Genomic DNA, 17,662 nt, shown 5'->3' on the forward strand with positions numbered 1-17,662 from the left:
TCCCTTAGTTTTGGACAAGAGAATTAAGTTGTATTTCCTTTTTATAATGTTAGTGGTTGGTTGTGGTTGAGGGTGCTTGAATAATAAAGATAAGATTTTATATAGCTTTCTGAGGACCTAGGTCCTGGAAATGAAAGAAATGTTAATTTCACTTTAAAGATGTGATCAACATTCTGATCTACGTTATTAGAAACACTTGGTTTGTGTATTTCCCACCTTATTTTCTTTCTTTTTTTTTTTTTTTAATACTTTTTTTATTTTTTATAAACATATATTTTTATCCCCAGGGGTACAGGTCTGTGAATCACCAGGTTTACACATTTCACAGCACTCACCAAATCACATGCCCTCCCCAATGTCCATAATCCCAACCCCTTCTCCCAAAACCCCTCCCCTCGGCAACCCTCAGTTTGTTTTGTGAGATTAAGAGTCACTTATTCCCACCTTATTTTCTTAAGAGATGTAATTTCTGCATCCTGTGCTATTTTTGCCTTTTCGAAGTCAAGTAATCTTTCTTTAAAATGGTGTTAGGGCAAAGTGATTCTATTTTTACATTGTTCTTAAGTTATTTTTATTATAATATCAATGGATCCAGAAAAGAATTGCTGCTTTTTATTTTGGCTTTTATTTTTATTATTTATTCAAAGATTATTTATTTTAGAGGGCACATGGTGGGTAGAGCACAGGGAGAAAGGAAAAGAAGTGGACTCCCCGCTGAGCAGGGAGCCCCACATGGGTCTCTACCCTCACAACTCCAAGATTATGACCTGATCCAAAAATAAAATTTGGAGCCCAGCTGATGAGCCACCCAGGCACCCTTCTTTTGGCTTTTATTTATTTAAAGATTTTATATATTTGGGAGAGAGACAGTGAGAAAGAGCATGAGCGAGGAGAGGGTTTGAGGGAGAAGCCGACTACCTGTGGGGCTGGGCACCTGATGGCGGGACTGGATCCCAGAACTCCAGAGTCATGACTTGAGCTGAAGACAGCCGCCCAACCAACTGAGCCACCCAGGCGCCCTATTTACTTATTTTTCAGATTTTACTTATTTATTTGAGAGAGAGACAGTGAGTGAGCATGAAAGAGGGTCAGAGGGAGAAGCCGACTGCCTGCTGAGCAGGGAGCCTGGTGCAGTACTCGATCCGGGACTTCAGGATCATGACCTAGCCAAAGGCAGTTGCTTAACCAACTGAGCCGCTCAGGCGCCCCTTCTTTTGGCTTTTAAATGGCAGTCGTGATTGGGAAATGTCAAGTGATAGCTCATGTTTGCTATCAGAACTAAAGGTGTGAGTCTAGGGGCGTCTGGGTGGCTCAGTTGGTTAAAGCCTCAGTGGGTTAAAGCCTCTGCCTTCCTCTCAGGTCATAGTCCCAGGGTCTTGGGATTGAGCCCTACATCGGGCTCTCTGCTCAGCAGGGAGCCTGCTTCTCACTCTCTCTCTGTGGCCTCTCTTGCCTGCTTGTGACCTCTGTCAAATAAATAAATGAGATCTTTAAAAAAAAATTAAAAAATAAATAAAAAATAAAGGTGTGAATTTATAAGCATTGCTATAGAGACTGTAGGTCTGTAACAATCCAACTGTAAATGCAAGCCATATGAGCAATGTAAAGTCTCCTAAATAAAAAATAACAAATTAAAAAGTGAAATTAAGGGGCGCCTGGGTGGCTCAGTGGGTTAAAGCCTCTGCCTTTGGCTCAGGTCATGATCCCAGGGTTCTGGGATTGAGCCCCGCATCGGGTTCTTTGCTTGGCAGGGAGCCGGCTTCCCTTTCTGTCTCTCTGCCTACATGTGATCTCTGTCTGTCAAATAAATAAATAAATAATCTTTTTTTAAAAAGTGAAATTAATAATATATTTTATTTAATCCATATACTTTTAGATGTAATCGATTTGGTAATAATGAGATATTTTGCATTCTCTCATGCTTCATCCACAAAATCTGTTTTTTATACTTAGAGTACATTTGAATTCAGACCAGCCACATTTCAAGTGCTTAGTAACTACATGTACATAGCAAATGGCTAGGACCTTACTGAGCAGCACATAGCTATAGGATAACTGTATAATTTTTTTAAAAAGATTTTTTTAGGAAAAGATTTCATTTATTTATTTGACAGAGGTCACAAGTAGGCAGAGAGGCAGGCAGAGAGAAAGGGGGTAGCAGGCTCCTTGCTGAGCATAGAGCCCAATGTGGGGCTTGATCCCAGGACGCTGAGACCATGGCTTGAGCCAAAGGCAGAGTCTTAACCCACTGAGCCACCCAGGCACCCCAACTGTGTAATTTTTTTTTTTCAAGATTTTATTTATTTATTTTTCAGAGAGAGAGATCATAAGTAGGCAGTAGGCAGAGAGGAAGGCAGAGAGAGAGAGGAGGAAGCAGGGACCCTGGGATCATGACCTGAGCCGAAGGCAGAGGCCTAACCCACCGAGCCACCCAGGCGCCCCCAACTGTGTAATTTTTAAGATGTCTTCCTACTCTGAGAGTTTGGAGTAAATCTAGGGGGTAAGTTTAAAACTCCATTTCCTAAGGTGCTGTGATATTCAAACTGAGAAGTTCGTGTGGCAGGAAGAAGGTTCCAAGAAGTCTCTTCCTCTTAGTGTTGACTGTATTCACACTGAGGAGGATGAACAGGTGCATGTTTCCTGAGAGTGGTAAGATGATTCGAATGCTCAGTCATTTCCTGGGCTGTCATTGTTACAGTTATTGAGGTTTTCATGTCAACAGTGTATCAAGGCCTGTGTGAGTCTCTGTTTACTTTACTTGTGGCTGTGAAGAAGGGAGAACTTGAAGACCTACAGGAAGATTGACCTTTACTGTGAACAGGTAGAGTTCCTACTTTTGTAGACTTATTTTCTGAATCAGTTTCAGATGTGGCTTAGAATTTTGTAAATGTGCTCCTCTCTATGATGGCATTGCTTGTCAAAGGAAAGAGAAAATCTTATCAGCAAAATTCAGAAAGAAAGGGTTTAATTTTTGGCACTAAAAGGCTGGGAGCCTGATTACTAGCAAACAACGTGCGTGTGGTGGTTTAGATAAATTTAAAAGGAAATATGGCACTATTTAAAAACAAAAAAAGATTTTATATATTCGAGAGAGAGAGAGAACTGGGGAGAGAGGGGAGAAGTAGACTCCCCACTAAGCAGGGACCCCAAGGCAAGGCTCAATTCCACGATTGGGGGATCATGACCTGAGGGAAATATATTGCACTTTTTATAGAAAACTAATGACGTGCTGGCTAGGTATGTGCTTTAAGTTGTTTTTGCAATGGGGTGATTGACATGGAACCATCTCTTGTTCAGCTATGTTAAAAGTGAAAGATAGGGTGCCTGGATGGCTCAGTGGTTAAGCCACTGCCTTCGGCTCAGGTCATGATCTCAGGGTCCTGGGATCGAGTCCCGCATCGGGCTCTCTGCTCAGCAGGGAGCCTGCTTTGCTTCCTCCTCTCTCTCTCTCTGCCGGCCTCTCTGCCTACTTGTGATTTCTCTCTGTCAAATAAATAAATAAAAATCTTTAAAAAAAAAAAAAAAGTGAAAGATAACTCTATTGGAAAACTAATCCTGCAGCTAACTGATTTCAGTGGGATCAATGGGACCCATCATTATTCCTATCTCGACTTATATATTCTTTTTTAAATTATTTATTTTTTTTTTCTTTTAAAGATTTTTATTTATTTATTTGATAGAGAGAGATCACAAGTCGGCAGAGAGGCAGGCAGAGAGAGAGGGGGAAGCAGGCTCCCCGCTGAGCAGAGAGCCCGATGTGGGGCTCGATGCCAGGACCCTGAGATCATGACCCGAGCCGAAGGCAGCGGCTTAACCCACTGAGCCACCCAGGCGCCCCTAATTTTTTTTTTTTTTTTAATTTTATTTATTTACTTGACACAGAGAGAGAGAGAGAGAGAGAGAGAGATCACAAGCAGGCAGAGAGACAGGCAGAGAGAGAGGAGAAGCAGGCTCCCTGCCGATCAAAGAGCCCAATGCGGGGCTCGATCCCAGGACCCTGAGATCATGACCTAAGCCAAAGGCAGAGGCTTAACCCAGGCACCCCCTTTTTTTTTTAAGTTTTTTAAAAAAAATTTTTTAGAGAGAGCAAGAGCAAGGGGAGGGCCAGAGGGTAAGAGAATCCCAAGCAGGTGCCATGGCCAGCTTGGAGCCAGACATGGGACACCATTTCAGGACCTCAAGATCATGACCTGAACTGAACTCAGAAGTCACGTGCTTAACCAACTGAGCCACCCAGGAGCCCCTAGATTTGTATATCTTGTTAAACTTCCCTAAATACAACTTTATTTGCACTGTTTACATCTACATTGAATATTAAAATTCGGTGGCAAAATTCACCTGAAAGATTTAATATTTAATATAATCTAAGAGAAATGCTCCCTCCCCAACCTTTATGGCATAAAGAAATCTTAAATTATGTGGTCAGCAAACAAAATTCCTTTGTAAAGTCTGGTCATTGTAGATCTGGCATATATTAAAGTATCAGAGATAGACTTGGGGAAGGAGAAGTGATTGGATGGTGCTTGTTTGGTGAGATATACATGTACATTATAGTAGGAGAATGTGGTGTTTTAATTTGTATTTAAATCTAGATGACTGTCCATTGACACCATTTTAATGGAATAAAAAAGATAATGTATTTTGTTACTACAAATTAGTCTTGGCAATTTTTTAAAAATTAATTTTTAAAATTTATTTTCCACATAATAGTATTCATTGTTTTTGTACCACACCCAGTGCTCCATGCAATCCGTGCCCTCTCTAATACCCACCACCTGGTACCCCAACCTCCCACCCCCCCACCCCTTCAAAACCCTCAGATTGCTTTTCAGAGTCCATAGTCTCTCATGGTTCACCTCCTCTTCCAATTTCCCTCAACTCCCTTCTCCTCTCCATCTCCCCTTGTCCTCTATGCTATTTGTTATGCTCCACAAATAAGTGAAACCACATGATAATTGACTCTGTCTGCTTGACTTATTTCACTCAGCATAATCTCTTCCAGTCCCGTCCATGTTTGGCAATTTTTTTTTTAAATTTGAGGAAAAGTAATTGAGAGTTTGGCAGTTCTCTATTTTTATTTTTATTTATTTTTTTAAAGATTTTTATTTATTTATGACACAGATATCGAGAGAGGGAACACAACAAGCATAGGGGAGCTGGAGAGGGAGAAGCAGGCTCCCCGCCTAGCAGAAAACCCATATAGGGCTCCATCCCAGGACTCTGGGATCATGACCTGAGCCGAAGGCAGATGCTTAACTGACTGAGCCACCCAGGTGCCCCAGCAGTCCTCAATTTTTTTTTTCTCCCAAAGATTTCACTCCTTTGTCAGAGAGAGAGAGAGTGAGCACAGGCAGACAGAATGGCAGACAGAGGCAAAGGCAGAAGCAGGCTCCCCACTGAGCAAGGAGCCCAATGTGGGACTCAGTCCCATGACGCCGGCATCATGACCTGAGCCAAAGGCAGCCGCTTAACCAACTGACCAGCAGTTCTCAATTTTTAAAGAAGATCTTAAATGATTGAAGTGGCCTCTCTATGGATTTTTTTTTTAATTGAGAAATTCTACTCACATACTCACTGTGTCTGTGTCTTGCTACTGTTGTGGAGCATTCTCTCTGAGTCCCTGAAGATTCACACAAATACAGGCTCTTTTGTTTATTTAGGAATCATTCCCTTGGGGGAAATTATATTTTCTTTTAACCAGGGAATACTTTTGTTTTTCACACATTTGAAATAATTTATTTGTAATATTTTTAAAGAAGTATATCACTGGTCAATTATACCTCAATAAAAGAAAAAGGAAAATCATGTCTGAACATGATAACGTCATGTAAAACTTTTCTGAATCTTGAAGAATCTTTTCTTCAAACGCTGTTGTGAGATTCTGCTGTCTGAAGTATTTGGAGATAGAAACTTAGTAGTAATAGTAACACCCTGCTCCTCCCTGCCCTCTCTTAGAACTTCCTCTTTTTCTGTCATCATTAGCCATGTGGAAAGGAAAGATAGTAATGTGTCTGTCAAAATACTGACAAATTAAGTTTATTTTTCTGTTTGACTGTAGGAAGAATGCTGAAGCAGTAAGCAACACTGTCGCCTTTATTGACATTTGGTCTTTTGACATTTTAAATGACAGTACTTAGGCGATTTTAGGAATTAGCAATATTTTCTAATTGTTGTATCTGCTAAATACTCTTATGAGAATACTTACTCTGTTTTTCCTGGAAGACTGCTACCTAGCTGAATAATTACTGTTTTTTTTCCTCTGTTAAATGCATCTAGAAAATTCAGTGCATTCAGTGGTTGTGGTTTTCTAATTAGTACGAAGGCAAACTAATATTTTAAAGCATCTTTTATACTAGAGACTTTGAAATAATTTCCTTAAAATATGTGAACTTTATGATAAGATACAGAATGCTGTTGTTTGTGAGCATACCACTTACATTTTACTTTTATGCATACATTGCTTTTCTTGCTACTTTTCTTTTTTGCAGGTAATAAAACTGTACAACTATATCTCAAAAACGTTTTTAGAGGAACTGAAAAACATTGCTTAAGATTTTTCAATGAGAACTTTTTTTTTTTAAGATTTTATTTATTTTCTTGACAGGGAGAGAGGGAACACAAGCAGAAGGAGTGGGAGAGGGAGAAGGAGACCCCTTGCTGAACGGGGCCCACTGTGGGGCTCAAACTGGGCTCCATCCCAGGACCCTGGAATCATGACCTGAGCCAAAGGTAGACACTTAATGACTGAGCCACCCCAGGCGCTCCTATGAGCACTTATTTTTGTGAAAATGTATTTTATTTATTGGAAACTAGTGGAGTTATTTCTTTTGTGTCAGATTACTTCCTTCAGTTTTTCTTTTTCCCCTGCTTGTGGAGCATGAAGATGGTTTAGTTAACTCAGGACTTAAAAGGGTTCATACCAAAGTAGTTGTGATTTCCTCCCTCAAGTTCAACTCAGAAAAGAGTGAAAGTTCGTGGAAACTATGCTGATCAGTAAATTATGAAATTTTTCATAATTTTTTTTTTCCTGGAAAAGGCTTTATACTCATTTGTGACTTCTTAATCCAAATTCAGTCACCAGGCTTTATTTTCTTCAACACCTTACAAAGTAACCACTTGCTTTTGCTCCAGTAGTTAAAAAAAATGTGTTGTTGTTGTGGAGTTCTTTACCATCCCAGTTAGAGCTATGCCTGTAGCACTGGGAAAGCTATGCAAAGAGCTAAAAGTAGCGACAAGGTCATTTGACTTCCTTATTTAAATCCTATAATACAGGTTTGGTGAATGAGGAGAGAAAAAAATGGTTTCTCTTCTTAGTCTTAGATCTGAACTCCAGCTTAAAAATTGATCTCCTAGGTCTTCTATTCACCAAATCTCATATTTTCACAAGCCAGAGAAAGATGTTTAACATTCACCTAAAGTAAAAGAACGTTTAATTTGGGAGATAGTTTTTAATTATACCAAGTGGCCTCTTTTTTAATTATAATTTTGTGGATTTTGATGCCTACTGGCTTTATGTCCTTTTTCAGCTGTTACCTGGGGAAAATGTAGGGATTCCCTAATGAACCCCAACATGGCTTTGACCTTTGCTAAAATGGCTTGCCTTCCCTGACAGCTTCAAAGAGTATATTCCTATGCATGCAAAACATGAGCAAAAATTCTGTTCCAAGAACACTTATGGATTCTTATATTCTAAGAATGTCTGTCTTATAACTGCTATACACTTGTATAGTACTGTGTATTTTGTCTAACCTTTGCTGTAGAGTTTCCATTCTGTTCTAGCTCCTCAGAATATGTGGAAAGATACCCATAATGCCCCAAAACCTATTCTGCCTTACCTCACCTTTTGGTTTCTGTTCTTCTATGGAAAGTTCAAAAGTCAGAACAGGTCATGGTTTATTAGAGACTTGAAGTGGGGGAGGAGTATAAACCCTACTCCTTCCCTCTTTCCTCTCCTGCCTTCTCTATTGCAAAAGTGATCATGCTCCACAGAGAAAATGTAGATAAATTTTAACTTGAGGAAAACATGGTTATTCAAAAATTAGTATTTTGTCTGTAGTTGAAGTTAATAAGAAGCTTTAATTTAGAGTCAGAATCCATTGGTCTCTCATGCTACTTAAGATGTCAGATGGATTTGTCAGGAAGAAAGTGAGTACAAGTATATTTTGAGTACACAGACATAGGCTATACTAGAGTGTATTTAGTAGTAGTTCTTTTTATCATATAGTTTTCTTCAGGGACTCTTCACCACTGAAATAAAACATCTTCGGGGAAAATCGTATTCTACCAATAATCTTTTATTGATTTATTTATTTTTCTACCAATAATCTTTTAAAGCACCCTAAAGTATCCTTCTCCAGGACAATTTTTTTTTCTCTATTGGTTTATCTTTTTAGAATTTGTAACCTAGAGTAAACTGCCTTGCCCTCGCATTCTATCTTTTCCTAAAACCCCATCAAAATACATTCTTTTGAATAACTAAAAGAAAGCATATTCACTTTTTTTTTTTTTAAAGAAGATTTTATTTATCTGGGGGAGAGCAAGCAAGCAAAAGAGCAAGAGCAGGGGAGAAGGGCAGAGGAAGAGGAAGAGGCAGACTCCCCCCTGAGTAGGAAGCCCAATGCGGGACTCGATCCCAGGACGCTGCACTGAAGGTAGACACTTAACCTTAACCAACTGAGCCACCAAAGGCACCCCGAAAGAATATTCACTTTTACACCTGTCTTTTTTCCTGCCTCTCTACCAACTTTCAGTGTGCTCTAGATATAAGTCAACATGTCACTATTAACCAGACAAAAATGCGCAAGTCTGGAGTTCTTGATGTGTTTGAACTGGCTAATGGTGGGAGGGGTGACGGCAGAAAGCAGTTGACAGTACGGAGGAGTAGAAATTGAGGGCCGGAACATGGGATGCTGAGAGTGGCCTGTGGAGATGTTGGGGGCTCATCTGAGGTGCAGAGATTGCTTTGGTGCCAGTAACAATATAAAATTGGTGATACTGGCTGCACTGGCCAGACAGTATGATGTCACCAGAGATCATTGAGACATGAAGAAATACTTATTCCACAAACGTATCAAGTCATTCTTTTTATTGTAAAACACCAAGTACTCGTTTTCAGCAGAGAAATCTGCCTTTGATATGCAGGATGGATTGAAAGGGCTATGTGAGGGGGCGCCTGGGTGGCTCAGTGGGTTAAAGCCTCTGCCTTCAGCTCAGGACATGATTCCAGGGTCCTGGGATCGAGCCCCACATTGGGCTCTCTGCTCAGTGGGGAGCCTCCCCCCAGCCCCCCGCCCCGCCTGCCTCTCTGCCTGCTCGTGATCTCTGTCTGTCAAATAAATAAATGAAATCTTTAAAAGAAAGAAAGAGGGGTGCCTGGGTGGCTCAGTGGGTTGGGGCCTCTGCCTTTGGCTTAGGTCATGGTCCCAGGGTCCTGTGTTGGAGCCCCACATCCGGGCTCTCTGCTCTGTGGGGAGCCTGCTTCCTCCTCTCTCTCTGCCTGTGTCTCTGGCTACTTGTGGTTTCTCTCTGTCAAATAAATAAATAAAATCTTTAAAAAAAAAATAAAAGAAAGAAAGAAAGGGCTATGTGAGACAGTGAGAGCCTTAATTAAGAGTAAATATGTCGGCCTGAACTCATTTTGAAATTTTCCTAGTAACTTTGGAAATGACAGAATTAATGAGTTTTTACTTCTTGTTCAAAAGCAGAATAGAAACTAAGCTAGAGAACTCCTGGCTTAGGTTTTGTGATTTAAAAATAGTGTTAAAATTGTGTTGGATGGGGCTCCTGGGTGGCTAAGTGGGTTAAGCTGCTACCTTCGGCTCAGGTCATGATTCCAGGGTCCTGGGATGGAGTCCCGCATCAGGCTCTGCTTCGGCGGGGAGCCTGCCCGCCCCCCCCCCCCGCCTGCCTCTCTGCCTACTGGTGCTCTCTGTCTGTCAAATAAATAAAAATCTTTAAAAAAAATTGTGTTTGGTGCTGTATGGATTATGTTCTTTATCCTAGTTGAATTCATTACTTAATGTTACTGATAATCCACATGAACCTACACACTACAGTATACAAGTGCATGTACACATTACAACATTCATACACATTTTGGTGAATAATTTTGAAATATAGTGGCTTGTGTATAAATCCAAACCCAGCATTAGGTCCTGTCAGGTTAATGGCTAATGTTTGAGCCCATAGGTGAACCACATTATACTAAATACTGTGAGAAAAACAGTGGAAATCAGTTTTCACCTAAATATTTGATGAAAAATATGCATCTTAAGTATATTTACATAATTTTATTTCTTAATGTCATGAACAGCTGAATGTAGATTTGTTTTAGTTTTCTAGACAGGGAAAGAAAAATACATGAAAAACTTTGTTGTTTAGTATAAGTTATAAAAATTCAGTAAATATTGTATAGAATTTTATTTTTTTATATTATCGAAATTTCAAATGCCACCTTTTTGACTTAGGATTTAGTGAACGCACAGGTATGGATTCTGTAACAGTTGAGATGAGTTCATTTCTAAGATCTGTAACGTTCCTCAGTAGAGGTCTATACTTTATGCCCTTGAAAAATGGCTTTGAAGGAACTCCTGTTTCTCTAGGTTATTGGCAGATATTTCAGGCAACTCTTTGATGGTTCTAAAATAGAACAAAAAAAGCAATGGCTGTCTTCTGAAATGGTGAATAAACACACATCCCAAAAGGAAGAAAACCCTCAATATATTATATGAGATAATGTGTGTCAAAGTGATTACCTTCCATAGGGTGTAGCATACAGAAAGCACTTAGTAAATGGTGTGTTTTGTTTTAAATTTGCTAAACTTTTGTGATAACCTTGTATTTACTTGTATTATTTTCTTTTTAAAGAGTAGTATTTAGATTAATGGTAGCATTATTAGTGGTTTTTTAAAAATACGTTCTTGAGGGGTGCCTGGGTGGCTCAGTGGGTTAAGCCGCTGCCTTCAGCTCCGGTCGTGATCTCAGGGTCCTGGGATCGAGGCCCGCATCGGGCTCTCTGCTCAGCGGGGAGCCCGCTTCCCTCTCTCTCTCTGCCTGCCTCTCCATCTACTTGTGATTTCTCTCTGTCAAATAAATAAATAAAATCTTTAAAAAAAAATACGTTCTTGGGGCGCCTGGGCGGCTCAGTGGGTTAAAGCCTCTGCTTTCGGCTCGGGTCATGATCCTAGGGTCCTGGGATCGAGCCCCGCATCGGGATCTCTGCTCGGTGGGGAGCCTGCTTCCTCCTCTCTCTCTGCCTGCCTCTCTGCCTACTTGTGATCTCTCTCTGTCGAATAAATAAAATCTTTAAAAAAAAAATACGTTCTTGATTCTACTTTTTTAAGATTTTATTTATCTTAAAGATTTTTAAAAAATTTATTTGACACAGAGAGAGAGAGAAAACAAGTAGGCAGAGAGGCAGGGAGAGGGGTAAGCAGGCTCCCTGCTGAGCAGAGAACCTGATGCAGGGCTTATTCCCAGGACCCTGAGACTCTGACCTGAGCTGAAGGCAGAGGCTTAACCCATTGAGCCACCCAGGATCCCAAAATTTTATTTATTTTAGAGAGAGAGAACACACATGAGGTAGAGCCAGGGGGAGGGGCAGCGGGAGAGGGAGTGAGAGGATCTCAAACAGACTCCCCAGTGAGTGTGGAGCCTATGCAGGGCTTCATACCAGAACCCTGATCATGATCTGAGCTGAAACCAAGAGTCAGATACTTAACCTACTGAGCCACTCAGGCACCTAGTGATTCAACTTAAAAAAATTTTTTTAGTATAAAAATATATCTTTAGGGCACCTGGGTGGCTCAGTGGGTTAAGCCTCTGCCTTCAGCTTAGGTCATGATCTCAGGGTCCTAGGATAGAGCCCTGAGTCAGGGTCCTAGGATAGAGCCCTGAGTCAGGCTCTCTGCTCAGCAGGGAGCTTCCTGCCCCCTCTCTGCCTACTTGTGATCTCTCTCTCTCTGTCAAATAGAAACAAACAAAAGAAAAGTTAAAACATATCTTTAAATATGCAAAATATAGAAAAGTGCCAAAAAAGAAAAAAAAAATCACTTGTACTCCCATTGACCAAGAAAAGGAACTGGTAACAGTTTTGTGTATTTACTTTCAGTCTCTGCAGTGTGTGAACACAGTTGAGATCCTGTGATGTGTTTCAGAATCTACTTCAGTCACTGTATTGTAGATTCATAATGTACATATTTTGTGACTTTGTAACACTTGGAGTATAAACGGCTGAGGGAGTTGCTCCTCTGTCATTGAACATGTAGGTTGTTTCCCGTTTGTCACTGACTGCCACAGAGACCTTGCACAAACTATCGAAACACTTTTCCCCCTAGTTTTTGCATGTGTAGATGGGGGAAATAATACTTCATTGGAGTTACAAAGATTAACTGAAGTAATGTGAATGGAATTATGCAGAACAGTTTCTGGAACAAAATAAGACTTTAAAAGGATGCCTCCACGTCCAGCTTTGTGCATAGAAGATCCCTCCCCCCTTCTTCTTTTTTTTTTTTTTTTGTTTTTTGTTGATATTCAGAGTGTTTCTTTCCCCATCAATCTTCAGAAATAAAACTACTAGGTCTTAACTGTTTTGATATTCTTGCTACATATTGTGAAGTTGTTTCCTGATACATTGTGCCAATTTACATTCAGACTGAGGGGCCTGTTTCAATGTGTATTTCATTGAACCCTTACCAATACTACATATCTTGTTTTTAAAAATCCATGTACATTTTAGGGCGCCTGGATGGCTCAGTGGGTTAAAGCCTTGGGGTGCCTGGGTGGCTCCAGTGGGTTAAAGCCTCTGCCTTTGGCTCATGTCATAATCCCAGAGTCCCGGGATCAAGCCCTGTATCGGGCTCTCTGCTTGGCAGACAGCCTGCTTCCTCCACTCTCTCTCTCTGCCTGCTTCTGATCTCTGTCTTTCACATAAATAAATTAATTAAAAAAAAAGTCTCTGCCCTTGGCTCACATCATGATCCCGGGGTCCTGGGATTGAGTCCTTCATTGGGCTCTGCCCAATGGGGAACCTGCTTCCCTCTCTCTCTCTGCCTGCCTCTCTGCCTACTTGTGATCTCTGTCAAATAAATAAATAAAAATCTTAAAAAAAAAATCCATGTACATTTTAGAGGTAAATAAGTTGCTCATTGTAGTTAGGGAAGACATTTTATAAAAGACTAGTATGGAATAAAGAGAGATGGGTTGCTGAGAGACTGGTAACAAGGCTTGGGAGTTGGGATTTGAGCTAAAATACAGGCAGTAATGAGTTCAGGAGGCCTCCTGCTACTCCTCTTGCTTTCCCCAGCCAGCCAGTCAGTTTTCTCTAAAAACTCCTGGTCTTTGTACCTGTAATTTTTTTTTTTTTTTTAAGATTTTACTTATTTATTTGACAGACAGAGATCACAAGTAGGCAGAAAGGCAGGCAGAGAGAGAAAGATAAGCAGGCTTCCCGCCAAGCAGAGAGCCGGATGCGGGGCTGGATCCCAGGACCCTGGGATCATGACCTGAGCTGAAGGCAGAGGCTTTAATCCACTGAGCCACCCAGGCACCCCCTTTGTACCTGTATTGAAGTGCCTGTCCTATCCCACCTGTCCTTCTTGTCCATCTATCTAATATTTTGATTCATTCTTAATCTCCTCCATGTCTTTTCATGTCCAGGCGCCTGCCTGGCTAAAACAACAGAGCACAGCAGAGTGTTCTTGGCCGGGAGGCTCACTTGAGGAAGAAAGAAGGTGACTGACCCACCAAGTTTAGTAATTACCAAATTTACCAAACACTAAATCAGTATACCTCCCCAGAGGTGAGTAAAGGAGTCTATCAGGAATGGGGAAGGTTTCTTTACTAACACAACTCTCATTTTTTGTATCAACTATTACATTCCTAGTGATAAAAAAGAAAAAAATTTAACATGTTCAAGGCTTTTTAAAGTTTTTTCTTTCTTTTTTTGAAAGATTTTTAAAAAAGATTTTATTTATTTATTTGAGAGGGAGAGAATGAGAGAGAGAGAGAGAGCACAAGATGGGGAAAGTCAGAGGGAGAAGCAGACTTCCTGCTCAGCAGGGAGCCCAATGTGGGATTAGAGCCTGATTCGGGACTCGATCCTGGGACCCCCAGGATCATGACCTGAGCTGAAGGCAGTTGCTTAACCAACTGAGCCACCCAGGCACCCTAAGAGATTTTATTTTATTTATTTATTTTTTAAAAAAGATTTTATTTATTTATTTGACAGGCAGAGGTCACAAGTAGGCAGAGAGGTGGGCAGAGAAAGAGGAGGAAGCAGGCTCCCCGCTGATTAGAGAGCCCGATTTGGGGCTCGATTCCAGGACCCTGGCATCAGGATCTGAGCCGAAGGCAGCGGCTTCAACCCACTGAGCCACCCAGGCACCCTAAGAGATTTTATTTTTAACTAATCTCTACACCCAACATAGGGCTTGAATTTACAACTCCAAGGTCAAGAGTTACATGCTGTACCGACTGAGCCAGCCAGGCACCCCTACATGTTTTCTGAGTATAAAAATAATACAACTTACAATTCCATGAAAAGACAAGTAATCCAGTTTAAAAATGGGCAAAGTATCTGAATAGAACTTTCTCCAAAAAAAATATGCACGTGGCCAGTAAACACATGAAAAGATGCTCACTAGCCATCAGGGAAATGCAAATAAAAACCACAATGAGATAACTCTTTGTACTTGAGATGAAGAAATTGGAACCCTTACACGTTGCTGGTAGGAATATAAAATGATGTGACAACTGTGAAAAATGTGGTTTCTCAGTAACTTAAACATCAACTTAGCATATGACCCAGCAGTTCCACTTCTAGGTATATACTGAAAAGAATTGAAAACAGGTGTTCAAGAAAGAAAAAGTCTTGTATCCGAATGAATATATCAGTATTACTCACAGTAGCCAAAAAGTAGAAACAGCTCAAATATCTGTCAGCTGAGGAGTGGATAAAATGTGCTATGTTGATACAATGGAATATGTTTTGGCAATAAAAGAAATGAGGTATTGGTAATATGTTGCCACATGGATGTATCTTGAAAACATTATACCAAACAAAATAAGCCAGGCCCAAACCACATACTGTCTGATTCTGTTTATATGAAATATTTAGAATAGGCAAATCCATGGAGACAAAGTAGATTTGTGGTTAAGTGGGTGCCTGGGGTTGGGGGGAGAGGGAGCTGACAGAATGTAAAGTGACTTTTTTTTTTTTTTAAGATTTTTCATTATTTATTCACTTGACAGATAAGATCACAAGTAGGCAGAGAGGCAGGCAGAGAGAGGAAGGGAAGCAGTCCCCTGCCAAGCAGAGAGCCTGATTCGGGGCTCGATCCCAGGACCCTGGGATCATGACCTGAGCCGAAGGCAGAGGCTTTAACCCACTGAGCCACCCAGGCGCCCCTGTAAAGTGACTCTTACTAGGTGTATGCCTATGAGAGAGTGGGGAGATCCTTTCTGGAGTGATGAGGAAATACTCTAAAATTTCTTGTGACAGAGTTGCACACCTTTGTGAATATACCAAAAACAGTTGAACTGTACATTTTAAATGTGTAAATTATACAGAAATGTGAGTTTTATCTCAACAAGGCTATGATTTTTAAAAACTCAATTGGAAAAAAATGCATGTTTATCACATAAGATGTATAAAATACAGAGAAGTGCAAAAAGGAATAAAGTGAACTTATTAGAATGTTCATTTTGATGAGCTACAAGAAAATAATATGAGCTTATTCAAGGTCATCACAGTTAATACCATTTTCAAGTTGTGACCAGAAATCGAATTTTTACAGAGCAGTGAACATCATATTAAATTGATGCTATTTTAATTTTATTGTTTTTTAAATTAATTTTTAAATTTGTTTTGGTTTAATAGTCATATTGGAGTTATAAGCACATAAACATTCTGTTTTTACATATTTGGGATTATAAGTAAAAATAAGATATCATGTCAGTGCTTAAGGACCATCATAATTATTATTATGTTTTTTAAGTGAAACCATTCAAGAAAAATATGGCATAAAGGGTTACAGTTGAAAGGGCCCATGTTTTTATTGCTGAGCAAATTAAGACTCAGAGAGATGGCTTGCCCAAGCTTTTCAAACAAGCTGTGAACAGGGCTTGGATTAGAATGCAGATTTCACTACTCGCAACCCCATGTTATTTCTGCTTTATCACTTTCTTCTTTTCCCCGACTCCCAATCGCTACTAACAGCTTGTCTTTTACTGTTGTTCCATGTACATGTGCTCTGTCTCCTCAAATAGAATGAGTAGTCCTGGAGATTACACTTCTTAATTCTTTGATTAAAAAAATTCAATCCAGTACACTTGAAAATCTAATCGGCTTTATAACCTGACTCATGAATCAGGCACCACTGCACCTAGCAAGTCGAGGGAAGCTCCGCAGATGGGAAAGGCTTTAAAAAGCAGGACAAGGAGGTCATACACAGAAGAAAGGATTATTGCAGATGAGGTCACCTTTTTGGGGGGACATAAGTCTTGTTTTTGTTTTTTTTTTTTTATGTAAGGATATTATTAGTGGATTACCTCAAATTCCTTTGGGAGATAGATTGCCTTCTTAGCACTGACCAGAACATTCCTGACGACCAGTTAAGACTGCATTTCTAGGGAGGGTTGGAACTGCAGGCAGGTGAGCTTATGGAGCCCCAGTTTGGCAACTTGGCCAAAGTGAAGCCATTTTGGGCCTGTGGTTTTCTTTTTAACCCTTTTTTATCCTGTTCCCTTTTCCCCTTCTGCCTGGCGGTATGTACTTCGTAGGCACTCAGTAAACTATGTTCATAAAAGACGTTAACTTTGCCTTTAGGAGGCCATGAAAACATGATCTTCAGAATTCAGAGGAGCACCAGCATGGAAACATTAGGAAGTCTTGTTCTTTTTTTTTAAAGACTTTATTTATTTATCTGATGGAGAGATCACAAGTAGGCAGGGGTGGGGGGAAGCAGGCTCTCCACCAAGCAGAGAGCCCTGTTCGGGGCTTGATCCTGAGATCATGACCGAAACCGAAGGCAGAGGCCTAACCCACTGAGCCACCCAGGTGCCCCTGGAAGTCCTGTTCTAACAAGAAACAAAGTAACTTTTTTACTTCAAAAAGCTTAAACGATTGATTTTGGTTTTTACCTTTTTAGAAAATAGCCTGCCCTCTCTCTTTTTTGGTGGGACACTGCCAAGTTAATGCCTTCTCTGAAGGTTGCTGAAGTGGACCTTGTCCTTTCAGTGGAGAGAAAAGCATGTCCTGAGGAAATAATTCAGGTGCAAATGTTTTTGTGGTTAAAACCTTTTCAAAATTGGCAGTTCATACGAAATAAAGGCTTAAGTAGCACAGGGAAATCCTGCCGCACTGTTCTTGTGACTTTGTAGTTTCTCTCCCACCACAGTCCTTCTTTCTGTCTCGTGCTCTTATCTCCTCTGCTAATTCTTTCTGTAGACCCTCTGACCCTTCTTCGGGTCATTTTTAAACTAACTGTGGGGTCAGGTTATTTCCAAACTCAGTAGTCTCGGTGATATCCTGTACTTCATCCACTATTTTTTTTTTTTTTAAGATTTATTTATTTATTTGACAGAGAGAGATCACAAGTAGGCAGAGAGGCAGGCTGAGAAGGAGGGGGAAGCAGGCTCCCTGCTGAGCAGAGAGCCCGATGCA

General features: G+C 40.5%; 1 protein-coding gene across 1 annotated transcript in view; it reads left to right on the forward strand.

Annotated features, from left to right (window-relative positions):
* The first annotated feature begins 2,474 nt into the window (after positions 1–2,474).
* CNST (consortin, connexin sorting protein) overlaps positions 2,475–17,662 on the forward strand; it is a 108,993-nt gene continuing 93,805 nt past the window's right edge. The window contains exon 1 of the mRNA XM_059144979.1: positions 2,475–2,821. The gene's annotated coding sequence lies outside the window, so the exon portion shown is untranslated. The remainder of the gene's footprint in view (positions 2,822–17,662) is intronic.

This window comes from Mustela lutreola, chromosome 14 (assembly GCF_030435805.1).
Source record: "Mustela lutreola isolate mMusLut2 chromosome 14, mMusLut2.pri, whole genome shotgun sequence".
NCBI lineage: Eukaryota > Metazoa > Chordata > Mammalia > Carnivora > Mustelidae > Mustela > Mustela lutreola.